Here is a 25,997-nt window from a genome sequence, read left to right on the forward strand (position 1 = left end):
GGTCACTTATGTAACACTCGAAGATCCATGTCGTGACCTCAACTCAATTTGCTAGTCGAGTTAAGCTAGCAACCTCATGTCGTTTTGGTTGTTCTCAACTGTTAGTTTGGGCAGGTACTCCTCGGGACAATTCAGATCGCGACATAATCATGAAGTTCTCAAGATTCAATTCTTGAACCTCAAGAACTGGGGAGTTCTGTTATGCCTAAAAAATCAGGGCTGATGTAAGCCTACATCAACTAGCTCCAATCAGAGTTCAGGAATGCTTTGCGCCATCTAGGAGCTACCACGTCGCCCCAAGACAGAGAAAATATGGCTATCACAAACTTGGTAGATTCTGGTTTTGTCTATAAGTGAATGGGAGCCGCACACTTGTCTAAGCCCCAGGTAACTTGAGGATATATCCTAAGTTATCAGCCAATGGGAGGCAAGAAAGGACTTACACGGTACCTACCCACTTGCAGATTTGTAATCATTACCTTGATTTCCTCTACTATAAATATAAGACTCCCCTTCTCATTTTCGGGATTCTGATACACAAAAAAACCCTCATTCTGATTGTAATCTATATTCTCATAACAAAGATAGCCTACGAGAAAAAGACTGACTTGATATTCTGTCTGAATAATTAGTCTTTGTACCTCTGCTCGCTGTTCGCTATATGCGACCTCTTGTAATCTCTCATATATAAGATAACAGTGGATGTAAGATTCACTTTAAGCATCTGAACCACTTTAAAAATCGTCTTTCATTTATTATTTAGTCTTTACATTAGATCATCTGCAATCATTCATGTGTAACTTCTAAGAGCAGCTTAGCACCTTACACGTGCAAGTCGTTGGTATATATATATATAACCCTTCCTAGAATAGATCAATTTATATATTCAAATCCACTCAAACTTTTAAATAAAATATCAAACACCCCTTCAATCTCTTAATTATACTTAATTTATTGGTAATTTTTTGTTAATGTATAAGATAGGAACTTACATTTTTAATCCATTTCTATAACAATCTTAATAATAGGTTAAAGACATTATATAATATCTCACCATAAAATAAAAATTCATAAATTTCTACAAGCCTTGGATAGCTGAAGTCCACTTTAGTCTATACTCTTGTTTATATTTGCCAAAGTTATTTCGCTTAACTATTGATGTGAAAAATTGCACCAACCAGAAGTACGTGATTGATAATGCTAGAACCATGTAAGATGACTGTGTAATCCTGATGGATTAGCGATGAAAGTTATGCGGTGAGGAATGTGCAATAATAATCACGTAATAACAAAGAACAAAAAAAACTTTTTAAAGTGGTTCGACTGCTTATAATGCAAAACTTACATCCACTATTATGGAACGAACTGAGTAACTGAGTTATAAAGAGTTATTATGAATTACAAAGAGTTATCTTAACGAGTTTTCCCTCTTGAGTTCTCTTTTCTCAGTCTCTATCAAGATTGTAAATTACATCTTCACTAAATCAACATCTAAATCCACTATTGATGTTATTAATTTTTGTTGATGGATTAAGTTATAGTAACATAAATTCTTGAAAATCAATTCAATACAATCTAATAGCTTGGACATTGTTGACTCATAAACATAATTTCTTTTAACTTCTCTTACGAAACAATTAATCTGTCATGAATTAATAAACCATAATATAGTATAACCTCTATATAGTGATACTCTATATAGTAATAACCTCAAGATAATCATTAAAAAATTTAGTCCCAACTTGGGCCCGCTATAAATAAGAATAAGTTTCACATTGTAATAAGTTATAATTTTTCTAGGTTCCGTTTTAAGGAACTTGCCTCTACATAGTAATAATTATATATATATTGCAAGAAATATATGCTATGTTACATTGAAGGATTAAGATGAAATAAAATATTTATCTAAAGTTGTTTGGGACAATGATTTATGCTTTAGAGTTGTTATCACATCTTTTATCTTGTGGGTACGTAATAAGTCACCAACATGGACACCTTCCTATTGAAGCCAAAATATTTCTAGCTTCTCAAGCATATTTAGAGCTTCTTGGCACGAAACTTTTGGTATTTTCGTACTATCATCCGCAGGATTATCTCCTTCATCTTCTTGTCTAATTCCAATAATGATTTTTTCTCCAGTTAAAACATACACGACTTGTTGCATAAAAAGTCAGAGCTTAGGTAGGCCCACAGCCAATTAGAAGCAGTCACGTCGCGTGGTGACAGGAGCAGCACACTTTTGTCAGTAAAGTGGGTGCACGCCAAACCAGCTAGAAGCTGTAGTGATTCCACGTGTCCAATCCCTGCACTAAATCTCGTAAATCACTCTAGAAGGTAGGCAATGTGACATAAAGAAGGATTTGCACAGATAATCCCACCAACTCGCAGATTTAGTAATGATAACCTTAATCTATCCCACTATAAATTGGGAGCTCTTCTCTCATTTAAGGGATTAGTTACTCTCTCTAAAAAAGATATAGCATTCTCTTTCTTGTACAATCATTTGTAAGTCAGTGCGCTAACACAACCTGACTTCTATCATTAATACAAAAGTTAGTGGACGTAGGATTCGCTTCCTTAGCATCCGAACCACTTTAAACGCTGTTTTCCATTGCATTTATTCTCATTTTTCGCATTCGTGTGTGTCTTCTGGGCCTGCTCAGCATTTCACATGTGCATTTGGTTGGTGTCAAAATCACGCATCAACAGTTTGGCGCTAGAAGGAGAGCTTGATTTAGTATTTGTCCTTCATCAGAAGAATCTCTAACTTACTGGTGCTACAACAGCAAATGGCCTGCCAACTTGAACCTGAGCGAACCAACCAGGGTGCTGGGGAGATCCCCCAAGTCCAGGACACCTCTTCTGAGGTACCTTCAATTCCACAAAATGTCGTGGGGGATATCCCGTCAAGTTCACAACTTAACCACGCCATCAGAAGCTACCTGGAGAGATTCGACAATACCCTCTAGACGATCAACCGAAGGTTGGACCGTTTAGACCAAGGCATGCCACCCAAATCAGCTGGGGTGGTGCAACCGCCAAAAACGCATGCAAGTTGCACGAAAGCGCAGCAAAGGGCGATAGCCTGGTCCGTGAGCATTGTAACGCATTGAAGAAAGTGTAAACAAGTGGGGAAAAATAGGCCTAAAGGCTCCAAAGGGCCGGCGAACACCGACTACGTCCTGAGTAGAATACCCGTGGCTTTAAGACTCAGTGAAAAGTCACAAGCTGAGCCATCCCAGGCCACATCGCATGCACACCCCGATAAAAGTGTTGGGCAGGGCGATTCTTATCACCACAAAAAAAATGATCATGATCGTCATCATGCGGGAGGTTCCCACACTTTGCGGGGCGGTTCATACCACCGCGGAGGTCATGACAATTCCCCGCACCATCCATTGCTATCACAGGGTTCTAGCCAGCGTGTGTCGAGGGCGACTGGAACTACTAGCCGAGGCGAAGTGGAATCCGACCTCTGAACCTTTCTCAACCGCAACTGTAAGGTTCAGACTCGCATGGGAGAAAGTAATCCCCAGATAGCTCCGTTGCCTCAGATTGAGGAGTTACAGCGAGCTCTAGACCAGCTAAGAGCTCAGCAAAACGAGCAGGGGCAGGTCACGTCCGCATCCACTTTTTCTCCAATAGTATTGGCTACCCCACTCCCATCAAGATTCCAAATGCCCAACATACGGGCGTTCGATGAAAATTCTGATCTGCAGGATCATTTATATGAATTCAATGACCTGATGGAGCTTTACCAGGTCTCAGATCTAGCAAAGTGCCATTGTTTGGCAGTAACTCTGACCTCTCATGCCAAACGATGGTTCAGGTCGCTCCCAGTGGGATCGATCAGCTCGTGGCCTTAAATGAGCGCGACATTCCTGAGGCATTTCCAAGCAAATTGAAAGTTCTCGATGCCTTTGAGCTACCTCAGCAACATAAGGCAAGAGAGGGATGAATCCTTCTAATCGTACATCGATCGATTCCACAGAGAGCTTAACAAGGTAGCTCACACTCCCGAGGAGTCTATTCGGACTCTCATCATAGCAGGAGTTCACCCACAAACCGACCTGTGGAAAGAGTTACAGGCTAAGGATGATGTTTCCCTCACCTGTTTCTATAACCTGGCGGAGAAGTACCTCCGTATTGAAAGTTTCGTGGCCCCCCTTCACTGCCATGACCACGGTGCTTCGGGTAGTGCGTTTGGTCGGGAGGACAGGAGAGTTGATCGTAGATGGGCTACTGACGATCAACGAAAGGGAAAGAAACCGTGTTATGAGCCCAAAAAGTCTTATGCTTTTGTTCCTCATCGCGATCGCGACAGAAATCAATATACGCCTTTGAATGCATCTGTATCGACTATTCTTGACAAATCAGAAAAAGCTAGCCTGCTCGGAGAGCCTGAGCCCATGAAAAGTCCCCCATCAGCCAGAAATAGTAAAAAGTACTGTCGCTTTCATCGGGATAATGGGCATCACACCGATGAGTGCCGAGCTCTCAAACAGGCAATCGAAGACCTCATCAAGCAGGGACATTTCAAGGAATATATTGACGATTCCACTCCCGCACAAGAGAAAAATAAAGGGGAACCAGGAAAGAAGCGTCGTGATCGCAAAGGCATAGGCAGTATCAACCTGATCTTTGGAGGGCCGCACCTCGCGGGGAACTCACGAGGTGCCCAGGAAAGATATACTCGCGTGGCCCATCACGACCCTATCGGTGTGATGAGCACGACACAGCGACCACAAAAGGTCTGCAGGGAGGAGGCAATTACCTTCTCCGAAAAGGATGCAACTCATTTGCATCATCCCCACGATGACGCTCTTGTAATCACGCCCCTTATAGGGCACCATAACGTCCACAGAATGTTGGTGGATAACGGAAGTGCTGTGAACATCCTATTCCAGACAGCTTTCGAAAGAATGAACTTAGACGAGGCCGATCTGAAGCCCGCCTCGATCCCTCTGTATGGTTTTACCAGGGACCACCTGATCCCCAAAGGAACGATCTTGCTTCCAATCACGCTGGGTGACTATGACGAAGTGACCAAGGTAACTGAATTATTGGTAGTGGATTGCCCATCCGCTTTTAATGGTATCCTGGGGCGACCTCTGCTGAGAAACTTCAGAGCGGTCACTTCGATATACCATCTGAAGATAAAGTTTCCCACCCGACGGGGATAGGGGAAGTTAGCGGATCTCAACGCGTAGTAGTCAAAATCTCAACCCCCAGCTCGCTACCGAGCTGACCAGTTTTCTCAGAGAAAACATCGATCTGTTCGCATGGTCACAAGCAGATATTGTCGGGATCAGCCCGGATATTATTTGCCATACATTAAACATTGACAGTGAAGGATCCAGAGCGATATGCCGCCTTAAAACTAGAGGTGGATAACCTCCTTCGAAACGGATCCATCCGAGAAACACTCTATCTGACCTGGGTTGCCAACCCGATCCTAGTAAAGAAGCCTAACGAAAAATAGCGAACCTGCGTCGAATTCACCGATCTTAACAAAGCATGTCCGAAAGATAGCTTTCCCCTACCTAGAATCGACCAGCTCGTAAATGCCACGTCGGGGCACGAGCTGTTGAGCTTCATGGATGCGTACTTGAGATATAACCAAATTTTGATGTATGCGCCGGACGAAGAGCATACATCCTTTGTTACATATCGGGGACTATACTGCTACAGAATTATGCCCTTCGGCCTCAAGAACGCTGGCGCAACCTACCAGCGGTTGGTTAATCGGATGTTCTCCGAACAGATCGGGAAGTCAATGGAGGTCTATGTAGATGACATGCTGGTCAAATCCCATGTCGCTTTGGATCACATAGGCATCTCGCTGAGATGTTTGATATCCTCCGACTATACAGAATGAAGCTAAACCCCCTCAAGTGCTCGTTCGTAGTATCCTCGGGAAAATTCCTAGGATACATGGTTAACCAACGGGGAATAGAGATCAATCCCGAGAAAATCCAAGCGCTCCTCGACATGAAAAGCCCGACTAGCAAAAAGCAGGTCATGAGCCTTAATGGGCGAATAGCGGCGCTAAATCGCTTCATATCGAGGTTAACAGATCGCTGCTTGCAATTCTTCAATGTTCTAAAGGCCAATAAAAAGTTCAAGTGGACTCCCGAGTGTGAACAGGCATTCCAAAGTATCAAGGAACACCTCGGGAAGCCACCTCTTCTGTCCAAAGCCTCTCCCGCAAGAGATCCTTCTCCTGTATCTGTCCGTCTCTCAATTCGCGGTCAGTGCAGCCTTAGTTCGGGGAGAGGACAGGGTCCAATGGCCAGTGTACTACGTGAGGAAGCGTCTGTTGGATGTTGAAATGCGGTATTCGGAAATGGAACGGTTAGCCTATGCCCTGCTGATCGCTTCCAGAAAGGCGTCGGGCAAACTACTTAAGTGGGCCATGGAATTAAGTTAGTTCGATCTGAAGTACAAACCAAGATCGACTATCAAAGGGCAAGCTATTACCGACTTCATATCTGAATTCTCATATCTTCCGACAAGTGAGTCGGAACAACAGCCTAATAAAGTCATTCAGGAAACTGCTCAAAATCTATCGACCTGGAGCCTCTACGTCGATGGATCATCGAATAGAAAGAAGGCCGGTGCAGGCCTCCTCCTCTTGAGCCTCAAAGGGGCTCGCATTTATGGCATTCTCCGGTTTGGGTTCAAGTTAACCAATAATGAGGCCGAGTATGAAGCTCTGCTTGCTGGACTGTGGTTGACCAGAGAAATGGGTGCAACCACGATCAGTGTCCACAGCAACTCCATACTGGTCATTAACCAGATTTTGGGAGAGTACCAAGCCAAGGAAGAAAATATGATCCGCTATTTGAAGAAAGCTAAGGTCGCACTCGAGCCATTCAAGCACTTCACAATCACTCAGATTGCCAGAGATAGCAACTCTGTGGCAGATGCCTTGGCAAGGATAGCCTCGTCATTGGATTCAGATGCACCGGATAGCATTCCTGTTCGATTCATCGAGACCCCCAATATCAGCTCGATCGAATAGACCGTGAATGTAACAGAATCAGATTCCTGGATGACCCCCATCATTCAATACCTCAAAGACGGGACCTTGCCTAACGACAAGGTCGAGGTAAGAATTTTGCGAACAAGATCTGCTCGTTATACCCTCATCGGAGACCAACTGTACAGGCAAGGATTTAGCGACCTCTCCTCCGATGTGTAACTGGCGAAGAGGCAGATTACATCATGAGGGAAATACGTGAAAGGATCTGTGGTAATCACACCACCGCACGATCTCTTGCCAACAAAGTTGTTCGTCAAGGTACTACTGGCCCTAAATCCAAGAAGACGGCTACAACTTTGTCAAAAGGTGTGATAAGTGCCAGCTGTTCGCGAACATACCGCGAGCTCCTTCCCACCAACTGATAACCATGACCAGCCCCTGGCCATTCTCTATGCGAGGAATTGATCTAATTGGTCCCATGCCAGTTGGTAAAGGGGGAGTCAAGTATGTCGTGGTCGTAGTAGATTACTTCACCAAATGGGTAGTAGCCAAGCCACTAGCCACGATCACGACCAAATAGCTCAAGGACTTCGTTTTCAAAAATATTGTGTGCCGCTACGGGATTCCTCATACCCTCATCTCAGATAATGGCAAATAGTTCGACAACGAGAAGTTCAAGCAGTTTTGCGACGAGCTGGGTATTCATAAAAAATTCGCTTCAGTCGCGAGACCGCAAGCAAATGGCCAAGTTAAAGCTGTCAACAAAACCATCAAGCACACTCTGAATGCCAAACTTGGCGCAGCCAAGGGGAATTGGGCCGACGACCTTCCCGAAGTCTTATGAGCATATCGGACAACTCCGAGAACCTTTACTTCAGAAACCCCTTTTTCGCTAGCATATGGTTGCGAAGCAATGATCCCTGTAGAGGTAGGAACCGGTTCGCTATGAAGGGACTTGTACAATGAAGCCGACAATGAAGTGCTTATGAGAGCAAGTCTGGATCTTGTTGAAGAACATCGTAGCAAGGCTCTGCTAAAAATAGTAGCCTATCAGCAACGCGCGAAAAGGTTCTTCGATTCTAAGGTCAGACGAAGAGACTTCTAGGTTGGTGACCTTGTATTAAAGGAAGTTCTTCTCGGTACTCAAGAACCAAGTGCAGGAGTCCTGGGACCGAACTGGGAGGGCTCACACCGCATCACCAAAGTGATAAGACCGGGGACTTACCACCTAAAAAGGCTAAATGGTTCCATAGTACCGCGAGCTTGGAATGCTGAACACCTTCGACTTTACTATCAGTAATTCCGAACTCATTTTTTTTTTTTTTTATTTGTAAAGCTTTTCCAACCTTTGTAATGGATGTAATTCACTTCTTTTGTAATCGCTTTACATGTATGATTCTGTTCGCATACAATGTATAATTATGTTCGTATAGGCTTATTCTAAGTGTAATTATAAAGTTACTATGTGATCTCATATGTAATGGAGGGTACCAAAAATTATAAGTACTCATGAAAAATCACCAAAAGCAATCTTTATTTATTTGTATTATAAGGGAGTACATAAAGCAAGAACGAAGAGCTACTAAGGCGGATCACTGATCCCAGCTCCTGGGTCCCGGAAGGGTGACCTTGACGTCCCCAGACTGGTCGCTGATCTCTTTTTTGGGTACCACCTCTGGAACGTACTCTGGATGTTCTTCTAGATTAGGTCCCTAGGCCATTTCCACGGCCTCGGCCTGCGCCAGAGCAGTCAGTTCGTCTCGATACTCACCAGGGAGATCAAACAAATCCATCTCATGGTTCTTCGCTTAAAGAGCAAAGATGGACCTGATTGTCCAATCCGCAGCCCTATTCTCCATCTCCGTTTCCTGCTATTGCATTTCCGCGGTTAGTGAGGCAATGCGACCCTACGCGAAGTGGAGCGCGGCCTCAAGCTCTATTCGTTGCTTTTCAGTGGCCTCCCATAGATTGCCCCTTTCCTGCTCAGCTCTCATGGCTCGTTTGGAGGTATTCTGCAGCGTTTGATCCTTCTCACTAGCCTCTCTAGAGAGTCTAGCTATGGTTCGCTGAAGCTTCTTCACCTCCTCGCCGCGTTTGTCCAGCTCAACCTTCTGGAAGTCCACCGTGCGACGAACAGCGTCCCTTTCAAACATGTACTGGTCTACCTGAGCAATGGACGAGTCTCTGTTTGCTCGTGCGGCCTCCAGCTCCGACATAAGCCGCGTATTCTCCTCCCGCAGCTCGACCAATTTCTCGGTAGACCCCAACTGGGTCTTCTACTGAGACATGTGCAGGGAAAGCAAAGCCTGCACAAATAAAAGCAAAGAGTTAGTTTAGTTTCCTCAAGAAAGTGAACAAAGGTCTTCGTCTGCGATAGCTCATTTACCTGGCTAAAGAGTTGGAACGATGTGGACAGCAGCTCGACAGGACTGGATGCTAGGAACTGCTCAAACGACTCCGCAAGTCCACATTCCAACAATGTTAGGACCACCGGCTGCAAATGGTCCGAGAGCTGGGCCATTGAGTCTAGCACAGGCGTTCCAATGCCCTCGACAGGTAGAGCCTGTCCCACGGGCTCTTTGCCTGGCCTCCTCCCGGGGACTGTGGCCGCAGGTCGCGTCGACTGATAGATGGAAATGCCGGTCACGACTCTAAACGACCCTCCCGAGCTGAATGCTCGGTAAGGCTGCGACCTCTCGGGCTGAATGCCCAAGCCTTCCTCTTTGGACTCTGTTTCCTCGGACTGAATTTGTCGCCTCTTCTTAGGCCTCGAGGCCATGGTCTTCTGCTTCTTGAAAGCAACCAAGGACAGAGGAGCTCTCGCAGGTCGAACCGGGGCATCTGCCTGTGCCCCTCCGATGGGGGGACCACTAGGAGCATCTCCAGTTGGCCCGGCAGTATGTCTCTGGGGGAAAGAGAATTGTCTTGATCGTGGCGACTTGGACACCCGAGGAAGCATGGTCGCTGCATGCGAGCACCGTTAATAAAACAGTTCACTACTAGAAAATTATAAACGACAGTCTAGAAGCTTACTTAGTGGGGGCTCTAAGGCTGCATACTCGTTGAAGAAGTCGTACGTTCGTAAATTCTCGGTTGTCACAAGCAACCTCGCATCTTGGCTTTCCTTGGGCAGAAAACCAAATGAAACAATCCTATCCGGCTCCGCGAGCAAGTTCAAACTGGTCGTTCTATTAACTGTCAAGAAAAACAAATAGCTCGTTAGCGAAGAACGAAAATCAAGTAAGTTCAGAAGGAAAGATAACCTACTCGGTCCCAAAAGCGACTGATGCCATCATAGCGACAAAAGAAAAAATTTTGTGTCGTATGCTCCCGCATTGCTTGGATAGCTATGTATCCCAGCTTGTATCGAGCTTCCCCTGGACAAGTACCAGGAATCCTTGTCCTTGTTTTTTTTCAATATGTACGAGCAATCGAGCTCGACTGCAGTTAGCTCGCCCAATCAGTTCTCCCGACACGCGATGTACATGGCAATGGCAATGGCGATCATGTACGAGTTCGGGGTGAGATGCATCGGTGCGATCCTGAAGTGATCGAGGACCGACCTGGTGAAAGGGTGGAAAGGCATCAACCCCCCACCCTTGAAGATATCCTCCGAGATCGCAACCATTCCACGTGGCGGATCTCGAGCAGTATGCACCCTATCGCGAAAAATGTCTACGCTGACAGCGAACTGGTTAACCACCCTTTGCAGTTCGTCGGCTATAAATGCCAAGTAAATTTCTCGAGGGGGGCCCGCAGGGGCATCCTTTACAGGCGAGCTGGCTCTCTCATTGGCTCTGTCTATTGGGGGGTCCATTTTTGCAATCTGCAAAAGCGACAAAAGGGGACTATTTAGTTTTTGTACATTTTCGTATGATGACATGGAGAAAAGTTTTTCCTCCTTAAACACATAAAAACCCTAAGATTATACTTAAAAGGGCCACCAATGGCTCCAACCCACCGGAGAGTATTTCGTCTCTGATAAGCTACCGATGGATAGCTATCATATGATAACTGGTGAAAGCAATAAACATTGAAGATAAAACAAGGGAATCATCTTTACCTCTAGGAATGAGAAAGATTGGCTCTCTTATGTACCAAATATCGAACGAACACCGCTCTGAAAGGCAAAGAATCAAGACTGGCAAAGGTTTCTTGCTCCTTGAGAATGAAAATACTCTGGCTTTGCCTGAAGGGAGCTTGGGGTTTATACAGTGAAGAAAATGGCGCTTTGGTTTCCCGAAATCAAACGACGTTTGGGCGGAAAACACATCTAACCGTTGATTGCGACCACGTGTCACGAATCAATGAAGAAGATTGACCGTCACACCTCAGGAAACCAGATCGTCATCCCCTTTCGTTGAAATGCTCAAGCGATGGCACGTTTCCCCTTCTCCACATTTAATGCGCCCACAGCTACATTTAATGCTCTAATAAGGAATGTCATTTTAGCACGGCTTGCATTTAATGCGTGCAGCTAGCACTTATTGCGTATAAGACACGTCCGTTAGAGCAAAGAGCACTTCATTTAGTGCGTCCATTGTAAAAGGTGCAACGGATAATATCTGAAGAGATCGTTACTAGAAACACTCTTCATCGTCAGTCGCGAGGCAACATGACTCTTTGGGCTTCTTATCAGTCATGAAGCGACGTGATTGTCCGATCCCATCTCACGTTGATCGCGAAGCGATGTTACCGACTACAAAGCAGCATGACCGTTTACCCTAAAAAGTTACCAAGTGAGAACAGGTCGGGAATCCCTCAGGTCGGGATCGTCACTAGCACTGGGTGACCGTGACCAGGTCGCTGACCTTGAGGTCGCAGATCATCCAAGGTCGCTTAGGGAAAGATGTCCTCTCGATCTCCTTTATAATCAGGTCAAATCGACCAGCGTCTCTTCAAACATCAGATCGAGGCATTTATAGTTTCCAAGGCTTGATTCTCAAACCTTAAAAACTAGGGGACTTCTGTTATGCCTGAAAATATAGGGCTCATGCAAGGCTCAATTAGCATAAAAAGTCAGAGCTTAGGTAAGCCCGCAGCCAGTTAGAAGCAGCCACGTCACGTGGTGACAGGAGCAGTACACTTCTGTCAGTAAAGTGGGTGCACGCCAGACCAGCCAGAAGCTGTAGTGATTCCACATGTCCAATCCCTGCACCAAATCTCATAAATCACTCTAGAAGGTGGGCAATGTGATATAAAGAAGGATTTGCACAGATAATCCCACCAACTCGCAGATTTAGTAATGATAACCTTAATCCATCCCACTATAAATTGGGAGTTTTTCTCTCATTTAAGGGATTAGCTACTCTCTTTAAAAAAGATACAGCATTCTCTTTCTTGTATAATCATTTGTAAGTCAGTCCGCTAACGCGACCTGACCTCTATCATTAATACAAAAGTTAATGGACATAGGATTCGCTTCCTTAGCATCCGAACACTTTAAACGCTGTTTTCCATTGCATTTATTCTCATTTTTTGCATTCGCATTGTGTCTTCTGGGCCTGCTCAGCATTTCACATGTGCGTTTGGTTGGTGTCAAAATCACGCATCAACACTACTATTTCATATCGTGCCCACCAAGATTGGATCCAATGAGTGGCCAATTCCTACTGTGTCAACTCAATAAAAAATGTTAGCGGATATGAGGAGTTCAGTGGCGGATCTAGGAATTTCACTCTATGGGGGCAAAAAATAAACAAAAAAATAAAATAAAATAAAATAAAATAAAACCAATCATATTCATACTTTTTTTTTTCATTATGATGAGCTTCAACAAAAAGTTACAAAATACAAATAAATATCTTCCAAAAACACAATTTTTGTAAAAATAAAACAATTTTTCTACAATTGTCCTCAATGAGTTTTCATATTCTGAAAACATTGGATAATTATCTCATCATCAACTGTATCAAATACATCTTTCTCAATATAGGTGACCAAGCAATCATTCATCCATTGATTTCCCATTTGATTGCGTAACCAACTTTTCACAAGATTCATTGTAGAAAAAGTCCTTTCAACGATCACAATCGCAACTAGTAGAACCAATGCAAGTTTCACAAGGTTATACACCAACAGATACAAAATGTCTTTTTTAAACTGAACTAAAATCTTAGTCAAATCATCAATTCCTTCTAACTCAGCAAAATTCATCACAAGAACGCCTGTCAATAACATAAGTCCTAGTATGGTTCTCAAATACCATAAACTCAAGTGCAGAAAAATCAGTTGGATAAAACTGGGCAAAACAGATCAACTTATGCTTGTCAAAAGCAGAGAATGAAATACTTGGATCTAAACATGTCATACAAAGAAGCAGCTCAGTACTAACCTTAGTGAAATGAGTGTTAAGTTCTTAAAGTTGCATATCTATCATTGTATAAAACAATTCAACTCGATAATGATGCAAATTTTTCATGTGCTCAACTCTTTGTCGTGGCTGCCTTCGAATTGCAAACATATCATCCATATTCAAAATGACAATATCATGTTTTTTGCAAAATGAAGAAATTTCACTCAACAAAGATTTCCATCCTTCATCTCTCAACAATTGTAGCCGTTGTTTTGGAGACTTTGACTAGGGCCATAGCAGTTACAATGTCTTGATCTTTTCTCTACAATGCTTGTGGCAACTCATTAGTAATTGCCAATATACTTTTCATCATATGCAAGCTAAATGCAAAATCAAAGGAATAGATTACATCTAATAGACTTAGGGGTGAAATCGAATCAAGTCGAGTATTTGGTAAATTGAACTCAACTCGATCTCTATAGTACCGAGTTCAAGTTCAAGTTCAAGCTGGATCGAACATGAGAAACCAAGTTCAAACTCAAACTTGGTACTTGAAATTGGAAATCGAGTTCGAATTCAAGTTCGTATAATATCGAGCTTTTTTCGAGTTTTAGTTGAGTTTTATTCGAGTTTTAGTCGAGTTCAAGTTCGAACTCAATTTCAAGCTCAGTTAACATGAGTGGATTTGCAAATTTTATAACTTTTAAATTACATATGACCCCTATTACTTTAAAAACTGCCAACTTCACCATCGAGCTTGGAAATACTCGCGAATATATTGAGTCGAGTTTTACTCGATTAACTACTCGAACTCGACTCGACTAATTCGGAGTCGAGTTTAAGCCAACATCAAGTATAGTTTAAGTGGCTCGACTTGATTTTCACCCTTAAATAGATTACATGCTTCACCCATTTGTTCAGGATTTAAACCATTATGTGCAAACCCAACAGCTCTTATTCATTTCATTTTCACTCCCAATAAAATTTTTAAAAACTAATAAATCCTCTTGTATAAAAATAAAAATCACAAAGAATATGTAATAAATATATTAGAATTAAAAACGGGGTTTTACAAAAACAAAATCCAAACTTATCGTGGGGGCCGGCTATTCCGTTCTCAAAATCTCAAAGATTTATAAGGAAATTTAAATAAATAGAAATAGAAATAGAAATTCTGAAATTTTTAAAAAATTGAGTAGGGGTCATGGTCCCCACTCGTCATTCATTAAATCCGCCCCTGGGAGTTTCTTTCTCTGGATCTTGCAAAAGTTGTCCACCTGGATTCGGTGGCCCGACCCGATGGAGTCATTCACAGCGTTTCACAGGTCTGGGTCCCTCGCATAGTTCTAGATGAGTTCAATCGTCGAAGGAGTTTACGTTCAATTACAGTTGTGAAACCGGAAGGAGCACCGGAGGTTGACTAGAGAACAATCCGGTTGAAGAAACCGGCTTCACCAGTTAAACCTAGTTTGCCACAGGCTTTACCTATGTTTGATGCTATGGCGACGGGTCCGGGTATTGCCCTGGCTTCAGCCCCGGGCCCCGGAGGGCCTCACCATCACTTTGATGGAGAAACAAAGGTAAAGGATTTCATCCAAACTTTATTACACTATGGTGGGTACAATGAATTGGCTGATATTTTAGTGAACTTAACTTCATTAGCTACTGAAATGGGGAGGTTAGTGTGTGAAGGTTATGTTTTGACCATTTTGGCCCCAAATGATGAGGCCATGGCTAAGTTAACGACGGAGCAGTTGAGTGAAGCAGGTGCGCCAGAGCAGGTAATGTATTATCATATGGTGCCAGAGTATCAGACTGAAGAGAGTATGTGTAATAGAGTGAGGAGGTTTGGGAAGGTGAAGTATGATACATTGAGAGTTCCACATAAGGTGAACGCGCAGGAAGTGGATGGAAGTGTGAAGTTTGGGGCTGCATATTTGTTTGATCCTAATATTTATACAGATGGTAGGATTTCAGTGCAGGGGATCGATGGGGTTTTGTTTCTGGTTGAAGAAGAAACAGAGGTTGCTACTAAGGTCGTGGCTAAGCCAAGCCTTGTAGCAAGAGAGGTAAGGTCGATTAGAATTTTGTTTTGATATTTTTGTGATGTGATTAATGTTCAGTTTTTGGGCTATGCATGTTGTTTGATGAATGAAAGTAAGGAAAATGGATTTGTTAATGGTTATAAAAATGATTAAGCTGAGTTAGGATATGGTATTATGCTAGAAACAAATGAAATATGTTATGGACATTTTGGTTTTGGACACAAAAGAGCTGGAGATTGACGATAATAACTAGCGGAAACAGTTCAGCTAGTGGAAGATGCACATTTTATAAATGAAGGATAGGTTAATATGTGAAACATTGGGGCATGCCAGATGCTAGGGGCTTTTGTACAGGATTCTCAGTTTCCCACTTGCCATTGACAAACCCTGTCTTATATGCTGAAAATAGCAAAAGGTTCTATTATATTATTCTCAGTGCACATATGTTCATACTCTATATAATTTTGATTACTTTGGCCTTTATGATTTTTCTCCTAGTTATTGATTTAAACATTTATCCTCTCATAACATTACCTTGTTATGCAGTCAGGAATTAGTTGAAAATTTAATGATGATATGCATTTCGTTGATTGCATATTGATACAATTTCAAAGGATGTAAAAAAATAATGGAAAGGGAAGACTACAATCTCTAGGATAAGAGGGTTTATAGTTCAAGTTGTTTCTTCTTTATTTATTTATTTTTTTGGTTTTGGATCCCAGGGCATATATAAATATACTGTTAAATGCACTTTATTAATTGAGTAATACTAGCCTTACAAAAAGCCATACAAAGAGACAAATCCAGCCTTTGAAAGAAGGGAAAAAGAGAGAGAGAAAGAGGTAATCATGAATTTTAAGGGCTGGATTTGACTCTTTGTATGACTCTTTGTATGCCTCTTTGTAAGGCTAGTTTTACTCTTATTAATTTTGGTTATATTTTTCAAAATATTTTAGGAGGTGGTGGTAAGTTTTGTGTGATGGATGGGCAGTGGCACAAGGTGTCTCACATGTTGTCATGTAGGCATTTGAATAAAAATAAGAACAAAAATATGTGCATACAATTGTGTAATTATAACTCCATTCAGTAATCTTTTAACCTTTTCTTATTATTCATATTTCCCCTCTAGCTTTCTGCATCTTGCATTGGGGATGTTTTCACTTTTTAGTGGTGGACTATGCTTAAGCTAGGGAACTCTACCACCTAATACAAAACATTTACTATTTGATTTCATTTATTATTGTAATTTATCGTGACCATAACAAAACATATTCTATATATGAAGATTAATCAAAACATATAGGTTCATTAAATCTAAGATTCAAATCTTAATTATAAAAACATAATTATCACTATTTGTATATTAGGAAGGTATTTGTTTCTTTACTTTGTTATATGATCATATGAATTTTTAAATATTTTAAATGTTCAATTTACTAATTATTTTTTTTTTTTATCCAAACTTGTCAATGACACCCATGGATACCCAATAGCCAAATGCTACAATTCTAATTAAGGGTGCCAAAAGTCATCTAAGAATTTTTTTTGTAAATGAAAAAGTAATAAAGCCCAAGATCCAAAAAATACTACTATGTTTACAACTAAATCATACAATCAGACAAATATTGTACAAAATTCATGTAAAATGACTACTATGTTTTATGTTTTTTGCCTGACTCAGTTGTAAGTATAAAATTATTCATATCGAAATTCACAATCATGTGATAAATTGATAGGGTTTGAGATAAGATTTGTTTATATGAAGAACAGAGACCTCCAAAAACAAGAGATAGAAGATTAATTGACAAAAATTTTCATTGATAATCACAATCTAGATTTAGGCTATTATATAGCCTTACACTTGACTCCAAATGACTCTCAAAATGACTCTAATTGCCTAATTCAAATCTAATAAGATATTCTATCATAATTATAAAAGGATAATAAGATAATCCTAATTCTATCCTAATACGCAATTATAAAAGATAACTATAAAAGACTTAACATAATTATAAAAGATAATAATAAAAGACTTAACATAATTATAAAAGATAATAATAAAAGACTTAACATAATTATCCTAATTCTAAAATAATCCTAACATTGCCTTCCCCTTCAGCTTAACCTTGTCCTCAAGGTTGCAAGGTACGACACCATCAACAGCAGTTATCCCGGTTCATCCTCGTGCTCATCATCATCTTCCTCCATCAGCAAAAGAAAGAACTTGGCCCTGCAGCGATGCCTAGGTTGAAAGCGCTCATCGCAATTATAGCACAAACCTTTGTTGCACCATTCTTGCATATGTGCCGCTATGAGTCACTTAACAGGCAAGGAACTCAATTGGTTTGGAGTCGGCAAAAGGGCATGCTGCGCTGAAGGAACATTAGGAGTTGATTTACTAGGATTGCAAGATAACGGGCCGACAGATTACAAGTATAGGTGTAGATCTTGCAACTTGTCCTCCTACAAGCGGGCAAGACTCATGGCATGGTTGAGGGTGTGTAACGCCCCACTTGAGGTACGTAGTTAAGATCTTATGAATGGCTTGAATGTTTATTGATTTATCCTCATTTGAGTTTGTATGTTGTTAATATTGGTTGGTTGCCCTGAAAATTTGTAAGACTTGGCGAAATCTTGATGTTACAGTCTTCGCCGGGGCAAAGAAGAAGCTTCGCCGTGGTGATGAAGTGCTACAACCCCTGTGTAGCTACTGTAAGTTTTCGCCGGGGAGAAGAAAGAGCTTTGCCACGGCGAAGACTCGGTTGAAATTTCCCTTGAGTTTTTAAAGAATTCTTCCTTTTGGGGCACAATGACCATTCTACCCCTAATTAGCAGGAAAAGTGGGGAGTGTAATGCAAGGAAATTGCATGGAGAATAGTTTGATTGGGGATGTTTTTGCAAAGAATTAAAGGGCAAAGGTGGAATTCTAAGAAAGAGTAAGGGTAAAATGGGAAAGAGTGGAGAAAATATGAGATATTAAGGGTTTAGCTTTAGAAACCTTTTCATTCCTTCCTTTCCACCGCCTCTTTCATCCTTCAATTCTCTCAAACTTTCTTTCAACTTTCCAAGGATTTTTGAAGGGCTTTTGACTAGAAATTGATACAAGTTGATCCTAAGCACTCAAAGGTAAGGATCCTTACTCTAGATGTGAATTTTATTGGTGTAAGAGTAGGATTCTTATTGAGTTTGTGTTTAAGGTTCAAGAGAAAGTATCAAGCCATCAAGAGTAGAGAGCTTAAGTGGATTCTACTTGAGTATAAGGTAAGTAAATCCACCTAAGTTGTGATTTGCATGATTGAATGATGTGTAGAGATTTATATATGATTAATGCTTGGATTTTTATGTTTGAAATGAATTGATGAGGTGATGAATGAGTTCAAGGTTGATTTATGAAGAGAATTCCACCATGAGAAGGGTGGATTGTGTTGATAAAATTTGGTAGAAGTATGGATAGAATTAGAAGAATTTGAGAGGAATATTTGAAGTGTGTTTTCTTTGCAGGATGTGTGATGATTTGAAGGAGTTGAACTCCAATTTTGGATGGTTAAGAAAGAAGTAGAACTATAGTTAGAGTAGGGTTTTTTTGTATGCACACATACTGTTTGATGAAATGCCTAAGAGAAGCATGAGTAGAAGTAGAGAACCTTACTTTATGCAACATAGCATATTTGCATTTCATGAGTGCATATAATAAAGATTCTAGGCATGAGCCATCCATATGCATATGTTTATTTGAGTAATCACCAAATAAAGAAATATGAGAAATGAGAAAGAAACATTCTAAGAATAGAGATAAAGTAAAGAACTAATTCTCTTAGAATAAAGAGAAAGAAAGAGTTAGCACTAGAGAATAAAATGAATAATAGTGCTAAAGAAGAGAAAAGAGAATAGATTGTGCGATGGGGAACCCGTGAGTGTAGAAATTATCCACGTGTAACCGCCATGAGAGAGCGGTTTCCGCCATGAGAGAGCGGAATGAGAATGAGAAAATGAATTCGTATAGCCGTGAGAATACATGCGGGTGAGGGCTATATACGAGAGAGAGAGTACACTCACACGGCTAAGGGTTCCGAATCCATGCATCAACCAAGACCAATCGACAAAGAATAAGAAAGAATGAGAAAGAATAAGAAAGAGTAAGAAAAGAATAGAAAGAAAGGAAAAGAGAGAAAATGTATTGTTATGCTTTAGTGCATATGCATCTCATCCATGCATGTTCTTATGATATTTTCCATGGGTGATGAGAATAGAAAGAAAGAAAAGAATAGTGAGAGCTAGAAGTAGAGAAAGAACAAGAGAGATTGAATAAGAGAAAGTGACAAGAGTAAGAAAAGAATTGAAGAGTAAGACACGGGGACTACGGAGTAGAGGTTTTACTTACTGAGCATCTTTGTGCTCATCTCGTTGTTTGCTATGTTTTTTTTCAGGACATAGGTGAGGACGTGGTCGGATGGACGTCGGCAAGCGAGGAGACTTGGCTGCACTGTCCACTGTTTTTGAGAGTCTTTTTGTACAAATGATACTGTACTATGTAAAGAATGTATATATTAAGTAAAGAAAATTTTTTGGGCCCAACTATTTTGATAAGTATACTTGTCTTCTTATTAACATATTTTATGAGTATGATAGAAGAAAAGAAGTTGTTACAAGGTGTGAGGTCAGAATCCCTTCACATTTCTGGTTTGAGCCCTGATACAAAGCAACTTAGAAGGAACGTACCTGGAAGGCCAAAAACTTGATTAGAGAGTTCCTCAAATTTTGTTTGATAAACGACTACAAAACCTACTTGAGTAAGTTTTGCCAACTACCCTTGGTAATCCACAAATTCCGAAGGCCCAAAACAAACATCTAAATCTTGTAAGAAAGAATGCCAAGAACGAATCTGCCCATTGGAATGGATCCAGCGATACTAGGAGAGAGCTAACCCATCCATGTGAAAGGAAGAGATCGTCAACCGTTGCTCGGTGGGGATATTATGGTAATCAAAGAATTGCTCGGCTTTAAACCTCCAGCCATGCAGATCCGTGCCATCAAAACGAGGGACTTCTAAACGGAAAGACTCGGGAAAAAACTCCCAGAAGTCGATCCACGTCGCCCAATCAAATATGAAGATGATTCACTGAAATGTTGGTTTTGCTGGTAGGTTTGATTAAACTTGTTGTTTAGAGCTTAAATCTGCAAAGTAACATCTTGAAAACCACCTGTTAAAAATTCCAATTTCTCTGTTAAAGAAGTGAGAGTCTCTACCTAGGCAGATTGTAGGGCCGTAATTTTAGCAAGCTGCTCATCCAAAAGACGCAAGTGAGTACCTTAAGCCATAACTAGGGAATGAGAGAACCAATGATAAGGTTTGGGATATGATCTATTTATATGAGGAACAGATACCTCCAAGAACATGAGACAGATAGATTAATTGACAAAATTCTTCATTGATAACCATAATCTAGATTTATACTATTATATAACCTTACACTTGACTCCAAATGACTCCGAAAATGACTCTAATTGCCTAATTCAAATCTAATAAGATATTTTATCATAATTATAAAAAGATAATAAGATAATCCTAATTCTATCTTAATAAGATAATAATATAATTATAAAAGACTTAATATAATTATAAAAGATAATAACAAAAGACTTAACATAATTATCCTAATTATAAAATAATCCTAACATAAATGAGCTCTACAGTCTACACATTACTCTAGGCTAATAAATTAGGTCACACCAATATTCATTAAAGATTCAAGATTCAAAACTCAAAATTTAAGATTCAAGGTGGACAATGAAATCAATGGGGAGTAAGCCACTTATCAAACACTCGAAAACACCATAAGTCTAACATGTGTGTGTAATGCTGGAGACTTATGCTTGGAACATATCGATGTGTGACTTTTCATGATCTTTAAGATGCAATGTCAGTAAAAAACCGCTTATTAAACTGAAATATCTAATTAGGGTCCCCAACTGCACCTACTTCAAAGTGGTATTTCAATTTTAATAAGTTCTATTGAGATGGCTTGGATCCTCTAGTTTCGGGAAAATAAGAAAAAAAGTTTTAAGAAAAACAAACCTTCAAATATCTTGATTTGTTCAACCCAATTGGCTACGTTGAAGTGTTAAATAGGTTTAGAATTCTTCGACCTGAAGCTTCTTGAAATTGATCTTTAATCGGGTCTCTTCGGACCCTATTAAGCTTTATTAACAAAAGCTTTACTTGACAGACTTTATAAAGGACTTATACCTTATAATACCCTTGTTGTTTCCGTAACTAACGAATCAGTCTCTATATTATCCGAATTACTCTTTGCCATTAGTTTTTCAATTAAAACTAACTTTTGACTGATTTTGACTACTAAATGGCAATATTGCCCTTAAATATAAGTTTTTTTAAAGAAAATCCTAAAAATTTCGAAAAAAAAATCTTATAAGTACTAAAAAATCTTACCCACAACAAATTCACATGAAAACCCATCTATATTCACACAAAAACCCACAAATCCAATAACCCCAACCAAGCAACCAGAAAGCAATACTTCAATCATTCTTCACATGAAGACCCACAAATTCTTCACATTTGCCATAAAATATTTCGTATAAATAAAGTACTCCACAAAATCTTTGCATGAAAATTGAAAACCCTAGAAATTGACATACAACTAATGTCAATCAAATTCTTCACACAGAAGATTGAAGAAGAAGAAGTTGAAATTGAAGATTCAAGATGGTAGATTCAAGAAGCCAAATATTTGAGGGTTGGTGTCGATTTTGTGAATGAAATTGAAATGGGAATATGGATTCATGGTTTTTGATTTTAGGGAATGAAGTTGAAAACCCTAGAAATTGACATCTAATTACTAGTGTCAATCAAATTCTTCACATGGAAGATTGAAGAAGAAGAAGCTGAAATTGAAGATTAAGGAAGATGGTAGATTCAAGAAGCTGAATAGAGGGTTGGTGTTGATTTTGTGAATGAAATTGAAATGGGAATAGGGATTCATGGTTTTTATTTTAGGGAATGAAGTTGAATTGGTTTTGTGCCAAAATCAGTTGAACTGGCGGTTTGTTAGGAAAAAAACTGGTTCAACCACAAGTCAAAACAGTTCAATTTCATTTACCGGTTTTTTTATTGAACCAACCCGGTTTAGCCGTTGGTTCCTAGTTTAATCGGTTGAACCGGCAAGGCAAAGCCGAGACGGGTTTTAAAACCTTGTTTACAAAGATTAGATTTCTATTTGCTCCCCATTGTGAAACTCTGCATCCTATGTTGATGACATCATCATCGATAGATAGATGAGCCATTGATAACCATTTTGGTGTATTAAACACCAACCATTTAACTATGGCCATTAAGATTTTACTTTAAAAATTATATATTTAAATATATCAAGATATAATTGTTTTTCATTTTAAGTATTTATTTAGTCCTTTAGAGATATTTAGGGTTTCTTTGAAGGATTAGTACTCAGCGTCTTTCCAATGTAAGAGTGTCAAGCGAGTTGAGCCGCTCATGACTAGCTCGGTGTCGTGTCGAGTCGAGTTTAAGCTTCCCAATACTTGGCTCGAGCAACTTGCGAGCTTACTCGATCTCGACATATTATAACCCTTAATCTATAATTATTTTTTTCTCTCTTCTTTCTCCACTTCACTTTCAGCACAAACCAAACAATCACAAAGAAAAAATCTTTAAATCTCTCCTCAACATTCATCTCTATACAACTGCAATGGCTCTCTCAAGAACAACTCTCATCTCTTTCCTTCTAATCTCACTCCTCTTTGCCTCCTCAACGGCTCAGTCTCCAACTCCAACTCCGACATCTTTGCCTCTATTCCCTTCCAACACTCAGCCAATGGTTATGCCATCTCTTTCAAAGACTACATTGGTGGCTGCTTGTTATGTGTGGGTGGGCTACTACTTGTTATTCTATTATTGCCGCAATTATCGTAATCAAGCCAACGACGAAGTCAGTAGCTATTTGATATTTCTTGATTTATTTGATATGTTTTGAATGTTGTAGTCAAGGGGTTGTTTCCCTTAAAAGTAGGTTAGTTACTCTGTTCTATTTTTATGCTTTTTATTGCTAATCTTTAGCTCACGTTCATAGTCGAACATTGCAAATAAATGTATAAATTTAAGCTGCTGCAATAAGAGAGATATTAGTTTTTTGAATCCAAACTTCGTTCAAGACTTACCTTGACAGAGGCCAGATCACCTCCCAATTGGTCAAAATCTACTTCTTTCCAGCTCCATTCTTTAACTTTCTTTGATAGCCATAGGGCCCAAGAAGAAACACGCTACAGATTGGTATCAGAGCCTGGTAGAAGGTATGGAGCAACAAATGGGAAATCTAGAGACTACAGTTCAGTCCTTCTCCGGTGGGCAGCAAGCACTCGCTAAACAAGTTCAGAGTCTCTCAGGAGGACAACAAGCACTTGCTGACCGGCTGAATGAAATCCTCTCAAAGATAGATCAGTCATCGTCTCAACCTTGCAAGGAAGGAGATACCTCTTCAGTTGCAGTGTCTCGGCCTCGTAGGGAGGAGATACCTCTTCGGTTGGAGGTTCCCACAGCCGGACGACACCGACGAACAGTAATGCTTCATCGGCCTATACCCTTAAACCAATAAGGTTGGACTTTCCATGGTTCAAGGGAGAAGAGGACCCTACAAGTTGGCTTTGTAGAGTTGAACAGTTCTTTAATTTCCATGAAAAACCCAACGAAGAACGAGTTTCCATTGCTTCCTTTCATTTAGAAGATGAAGCCCAGTTGTGGTTCCAACTTTTGAAGGAAGATAAGCTTGAAGTTTCATGGGATGACTTCAAAGAAGGTCTTTACTCAAGGTATGGACCAAATCAATACTTAGACTTTTTTGGAGAGCTTGCCAAACTGCAACAAAAGGGAAGCGTCCAGGCTTATCAGGTGCAATTTGAAAAGCTCTTCTCGAAGGTAGGATGGTTAGCACCAGAGCGGAAGGTTAGTTGTTTCATAAGTGGTCTTCAAGACTCGATTTGCATTGAAGTTCAAGTAGGACGACCGAGAACTTTATTAGAAGTAATTGGACTCGCACGCCTCTATGAAGCAAAGTCACTTACACAGCGAAAAATGCTTATAACGCCAAAACAAAGAGGTCCTCATACAAGGCCAACAAGTACAACCGCGTCACCTAAAATAAAAAGATTAAGTGTTGAAGAGCTAAATGAAAGAAGGAAGTTAGGATTGTGCTTTCGGTGTAACGAGCAATTTGGACAGGTCACAGATGCAAAAAACCTATTTCTATATAGGCAATGCTTGATAAAAGTGACAAAGATGTAGAAATGGAGGTAGAAAACCAAGATTCTCCTGATATTCCAGCTATCTCTATTCATGCATTAGCAGGTACTCCTAATCCTCGGACCATGCGAATAAGGGGAAAGATATGTGGACATGTTGCTACTGTTTTAATTGATTCTGGGAGCACTCATAATTTTATTAATGATGGGTTCACTGCTACGATTGGTTTGCAACCAGTGAGGGGAGGATGCGTTGAAATGTTGATAGCATCAGGTGAGAGACTTAAGAGGCAAGGTAAATGTCAAGAAGTCCTACTTCTCCTTCCAGGTGCATCACTACTAGTGGATGTATTCTTACTACCCTTAGAAGGGTGTGAATGTTGAAAAAGAGTTTGTTTGCTAGTTGTTGTCCTAGTCTTTTTGGGAACTTGTTGTGTTCAGCAAGTTAATTTTTTATTTACCTAGTCTATAGGTGTTAGTTTTGGCACGTTGTGTAATGCCTATTTTCTTGCTTTTATTTCTTATGTATAAGCCTATATAAAAGTAGTTCTTTTTGTTGAATAAATACACAGACAATTACTTTCTCCTATCTACTTTTGTCCTCTTTTACTTGTTTCACCAACAACACTATTTTTCTCTTCTTTATTTGTAACAGTGGTATCAGAGCTTGGTAGAGAGAAAAAGAGTGAGAAAAGTAAAATTGAGAGTGTTAAACAAAACAAAAAAGAGAGTGTGTGAGATAGTCGTACAGCAGCAACTTCATTTCTATTTCACCTAGTTTTTTGTTTTTACAGTAGCAGTAGAAGAGAACGATGGCCTTTGAAACTTTTGTGCAGCCAGCCATTCCACGTTTCGATGGTCACTATGACCATTAGAGCATGCTAATGGAGAATTTTTTGAGATCAAAGGAGTATTGGCATATTGTTGAAGATGGAGTAACAAAATCAACAGCAGGCACGAGACTAACGGGCTAGCAGAGAACTGATGTGGAAGGGAAAAAGTTGAAGGATCTAAAGGCAAAGAACTATCTCTTCCAAGCAATTGATCGTTCAATCTTGGAAACCATTCTTTACAAGGACACCTCCAAGCAGATTTGGGACTCCATGAAGAAGAAATTTCTGGGGATAGAAATAGCAAAGCGGGTTCACCTTCAAGCACTTCATGCTGAATTTGAAGCTCTCCGAATGAAGACATGTGAATTAGTTTCAAAATACATTTCGAGGACAATGGCAATCACAAACAGGAGGCGGATTAGTGGATAAAAGCTCGAGGATGTCACCATAGTTGAAAAGATTCTTCGATCCCTGACAGCAAAATTTAACTATGTTGTTTGTGTGATTGAAGAATCAAAAGACATCGACACTCTCCATTGATAAGCTACAAAGCTCCCTGCTTGTCC

At 40.3% G+C, this 25,997-nt stretch overlaps 1 pseudogene; it reads left to right on the forward strand.

The window, feature by feature from the left end:
- Window positions 1-10,464: 10,464 nt before the first annotated feature.
- Window positions 10,465-15,478, forward strand: LOC116122409 (annotated as a pseudogene).
- Window positions 15,479-25,997: the final 10,519 nt, after the last annotated feature.

The sequence above is a fragment of the Pistacia vera genome, unplaced genomic scaffold (genome assembly GCF_008641045.1).
Source record: "Pistacia vera cultivar Batoury unplaced genomic scaffold, PisVer_v2 Contig1022, whole genome shotgun sequence".
Classification (NCBI taxonomy): Eukaryota; Viridiplantae; Streptophyta; class Magnoliopsida; order Sapindales; family Anacardiaceae; genus Pistacia; species Pistacia vera.